A 5000-nucleotide genomic window follows, 5' to 3' on the forward strand; every position below is an offset into this window, starting at 1 on the left:
TTCAGTTAGTGGGGGGGGCTTAATTTTAGCCGAAGGGGCAGCGTGTCCGGTTGTGTCTCGAGGAAGTGGTACCTATGAAGGGGGTTTGTTCTGAATTTGGGACCTTTTTGAGTGGCATTGCCGGATGGGTTTTGTCTTGAAGGCTTCAAAATCGGGTAGCTCAGCCGGATTTGACCCGGCGGTTCTGCCGACTTCACGCCTTCGAGGGGGGCCTCTCCTCTGAGTTCAGGCCGAATTTTGTGAATTTCCTAAGTCGGGAAGTGGTCCAACGGGGTTTGGGAGTGAACCTAACTGCTCATACCAACTTTGAGGCTTCCAAATCGGGTAGCACAGTCGGATTTGACCCGGCGGTTCTGCCGACTGCCTGGCCTTCGAGGGGGGCCTGTTGTCTGAGTTCAGGCCGAATTTGGTGAATTTCCTAAGTCGGGAAGTGGTCCAAACGGGGATGGGAGTGAACCTGACAGCTCATACCGACTTGGGGCTTCCAAGCCGGGTAGCTCAACCGGATTTGATCCGGCGGTTCTAGCGACTGCCACGGCCTTCGAGGGGGGACTGTTGTCTAAGTTCAGGCCGAATTTGGTGAATTTCCCGAGTCGGGAAGTGGTCCAAACGGGGATGGGAGTGAACCTGACAGCTCTTACCGACTTTGGGGCTTCGGGGCCGGGTAGCTCAGTCGGATTTGACCCGGCGATTCTGCCGACTTCCACGCCTTCGAGCGGGGACTCTCCTCTAAGTTCAGGCCGAATTTGGTGAATTTCCTAAGTCGGGAAGTGGTCAAAACGGGGATGGGAGTGAACCTAACTGCTCATACCAACTTTGAGGCTTTGGGGCCGGGTAGCACAGTCGGATTTGACCCGGCGGTTCTGCCGAATGCCTGGCCTTCGAGGGGGGCCTGCCTCTGAGTTCAGGCCGAATTTGGTGATTTTCCTAAGTCGGGAAGTGGTCCAAACGGGGATGGGAGTGAACCTGACAGCTCATACCGACTTTGGGGCTTCCAAGCCGGGTAGCTCAACCGGATTTGATCCGGCGGTTCTAGCGACTGCCACGGCTTCGAGGGGGGACTGTTGTCTAAGTTCAGGCCGAATTTGGTGAATTTCCCGAGTCGGGAAGTGGTCCAAACGGGGATGGGAGTGAACCTGACAGCTCTTACCGACATTGAGGCTTCGGGGCCGGGTAGCTCAGTCGGATTTGACCCGGCGATTCTGCCGACTTCCACGCCTTCGAGCGGGGACTCTCCTCTAAGTTCAGGCCGAATTTGGTGAATTTCCTAAGTCGGGAAGTGGTCCAAACGGGGATGGGAGTGAACCTGACAGCTCTTACCGACTTTGGGGCTTCCAAGCCGGGTAGCTCAACCGGATTTGATCCGGCGGTTCTAGCGACTGTCACGCCTTCGAGGGGGGACTGTTGTATAAGTTCAGGCCGAATTTGGTGAATTTCCCGAGTCGGGAAGTGGTCCAAACGGGGATGGGAGTGAACCTGACAGCTCTTACCGACTTTGGGGCTTCCAAGCCGGGTAGCTCAACCGGATTTGATCCGGCGGTTCTGCCGACTGTCACGCCTTCGAGGGGGGACTGTTGTATAAGTTCAGGCCGAATTTGGTGAATTTCCCGAGTCGGGAAGTGGTCCAAACGGGGATGGGAGTGAACCTGACAGCTCTTACCGACTTTGAGGCTTCGGGGCCGGGTAGCTCAGCCGGATTTGATCCGGCGGTTCTGCCGACTGTCACGCCTTCGAGGGGGGACTGTCCTCTGAGTTCAGGCCGAATTTGGTGAATTTCCCGAGTCGGGAAGTGGTCCAAACGGGGATGGGAGTGAACCTGACAGCTCATACCGACTTTGAGGCTTCCAAGCCGGGTAGCTCAGCCGGATTTGACCCGGCGATTCTGCCGACTTCCACGCCTTCGAGGGGGGACTGCCCTCTGAGTTCAGGCCGAATTTGGTGCATTTCCCGAGTCGGGAAGTGGTCTCTGTCACAACGGGGGCAAGTGTCTGAAGAGGTAAAGTGAGTAACCAGCACAGCTTAGGGAAGGGTTCCAAAGTTCTCAACAATGTGAATTCGGTTACCAGGAAAGCTTAGGAAAGCTGCCTGACTGTCCCAAACGAATGAACTGCAAAACTTAGGGAACATGCCCGAAGATGCTTAAAAGTGTGAAATCAGTAAGCAGGAAAGCATAGGAAAGTGCCTGAAAGTGCTAAATGAGTAACATGAAAAACGTAGAAAAATGCCCGAAAATGTTTAAAAGTGTGAACTCAGTAACCAGCAAAACTTAGTAAAACGTTGGAAAAGCAGAAATGAGTAACCAGAAAAACTTAGAAAAATGTTTGAAAATGAGAAATGAGTAACCAGAAAAACTTAGAAAAATGTTTGAAAATGAGAAATGAGTAACCAAGAAAACTTAGAAAAATGCCCAAAAAGAAGAAATCAGTAACCAGAAAAACTTAGAAAAATGTTTGAAAATGAGAAATGAGTAACCAGAAAAACTTAGAAAAATGTTTGAAAATGAGAAATGAGTAACCAAGAAAACTTAGAAAAATGCCCAAAAAGAAGAAATCAGTAACCAGAAAAACTTAGAAAAATGTTTGAAAATGAGAAATGAGTAACCAAGAAAACTTAGAAAAATGTTTGAAAATGAGAAATGAGTAACCAAGAAAACTTAGAAAAATGCCCAAAAAGAAGAAATCAGTAACCAGAAAAACTTAGAAAAATGTTTGAAAATGAGAAATGAGTAACCAAGAAAACTTAGAAAAATGCCCAAAAAGAAGAAATCAGTAACCAGAAAAACTTAGAAAAATGTTTGAAAATGAGAAATGAGTAACCAGAAAAACTTAGAAAAATGTTTGAAAATGAGAAATGAGTAACCAAGAAAACTTAGAAAAATGCCCAAAAAGAAGAAATCAGTAACCAGAAAAACTTAGAAAAATGTTTGAAAATGAGAAATGAGTAACCAAGAAAACTTAGAAAAATGCCCGAAAAGAAGAAATCAGTAACCAGAAAAACTTAGAAAAATTTTCGGCCAAGTGTGAAAAATATTCTAAGTGTCAGCGGAGGAAAATGCCGAAGCATCGGGAAAGATTCAAAAACTCATGCCGAACATGAGTTCCGAAGTGCCGGAGGAACTGGGCGAATTGAGCCCGGCGGTTGGCCAGATGTCGTTTTGAGTCTGCAGCCCGAAAACTTTAACTTTGTCTGCCGCGGAAGTCTGGACCGGGAAAAATCCAAACGGTTTTGCCGGGTTCGAGTTCCAGAGCGAAGCAGTCGAATTTGAAATTCAGACCCATTCAGTGCCACTTGACATTGTGACACAGTGAGGTTGGCGGGGTACCCGGAGATTTCTGGGAACACGATTTTTAGAACAAAATGGCGGCGCGGGACCACTTTGAAAGGCATCCGAAAAACGGTTCCGCGGGCAGAGCACTTGAATGACAGGCCTGTGTGCATGCCCAAGAGCTCTCGGAAGTCTAATTTTTGACACTTTGTCAAATTTTCGACAGACTTACCCAACTCTTGCTGCCTGTTCTAAGAATCAGTCAGAGGCCTGTGCGGCGGTCTCTTGACACTTTGGAGGGCGGGCAAACCCCACGTTGACTCCGGCCGTCCCTCCAAAAGGCACTTGCTATTGGGGGAAAGGATTGCAAGTAGCCTGGTTCCCGTGGGAGCGGCCAGGAAGGGTGCAGGCTGGCCCTTGCCTGAGCATTCCCAAAACCCTCTTCCGCTGAGAGCAGACCTCGCACGCCGCACTACCGGCTCTGGGAGTGGTTGGCCGCTATTGTACATAGTCCGGTCCTTCCTCTGCCACCCGGCAAGTGCGATGGCTCTGCCGCCCTGCGGTGCTCGTCACCCAGGTTTGGGGAACACGATACTTAGAACATGTTGGCGGCTCGGGACCTGCAGGCGAAAGGGGCCCCGTGGTGCTGAGCACATCGACCTCGGGTCTCAGTGCAAGCCGGAGAGTTCGCGGAAGTCTTAAAAGATTTTGACATCTGCTCAATTCTTTGACAGGCTTGCCTGACTCTTTCCGTCCGTTCTAAGAATCAGTCGGAGGCCGGGGCGGGGACGGTCTCTTGACACACGGAGGGTTGGCTTCCCTCCTCAGGTGTTTGTGTCGAAAATGAAGGCGAGAGATGCAAGCGTCCTGGTTCCCCTGGGTGCTGCCAGCAAGGGTGCAGGCTGACCCTTGCCTGAGCACTCCCAAAAGCCTCTTAAGCTGAGAGCAGGCGCCGCACTACCGGCTCTGGGAGTCGTTGGCCGCTATTGTACATAGTCCGGTCCTTCCTCTGCCACCCGGCAAGTGCGATGGCTCTGCCTCCCTGCGGTGCTCGTCACCCAGGTTTGGGGAACACGATACTTAGAACATGTTGGCGGCTCGGGACCTGCAGGCGAAGGGGGCCCCGTGGTGCTGAGCACATCGACCTCGCGTCTCAGTGCAAGCCGGAGAGTTCGCGGAAGTCTTAACAGGCTTGCCTGACTCTTTCCGTCCGTTCTAAGAATCAGTCGGAGGCCGGGGCGGGGACGGTCTCTTGACACACGGAGGGTTGGCTTCCCTCCTCAGGCGTTTGTGTCGAAAATGAAGGCGAGAGATGCAAGCGTCCTGGTTCCCCTGGGTGCTGCCAGCAAGGGTGCAGGCTGACCCTTGCCTGAGCACTCCCAAAAGCCTCTTAGGCTGAGAGCAGGCGCCGCACTACCGGCTCTGGGAGTCGTTGGCCGCTATTGTACATAGTCCGGTCCTTCCTCTGCCACCCGGCAAGTGCGATGGCTCTGCCTCCCTGCGGTGCCCGTCACCCAGGTTTGGAGAACACGATACTTAGAACATGTTGGCGGCTCGGGACCTGCAGGCGAAAGGGGCCCCGTGGTGCTGAGCACATCGACCTCGCGTCTCAGTGCAAGCCGGAGAGTTCGCGGAAGTCTTAACAGGCTTGCCTGACTCTTTCCGTCCGTTCTAAGAATCAGTCGGAGGCCGGGGCGGGGACGGTCTCTTGACACACGGAGGGTTGGCTTCCCTC

The sequence above is a fragment of the Hemiscyllium ocellatum genome, unplaced genomic scaffold (genome assembly GCF_020745735.1).
Source record: "Hemiscyllium ocellatum isolate sHemOce1 unplaced genomic scaffold, sHemOce1.pat.X.cur. scaffold_2826_pat_ctg1, whole genome shotgun sequence".
In the NCBI taxonomy this organism is placed as follows: Eukaryota; Metazoa; Chordata; class Chondrichthyes; order Orectolobiformes; family Hemiscylliidae; genus Hemiscyllium; species Hemiscyllium ocellatum.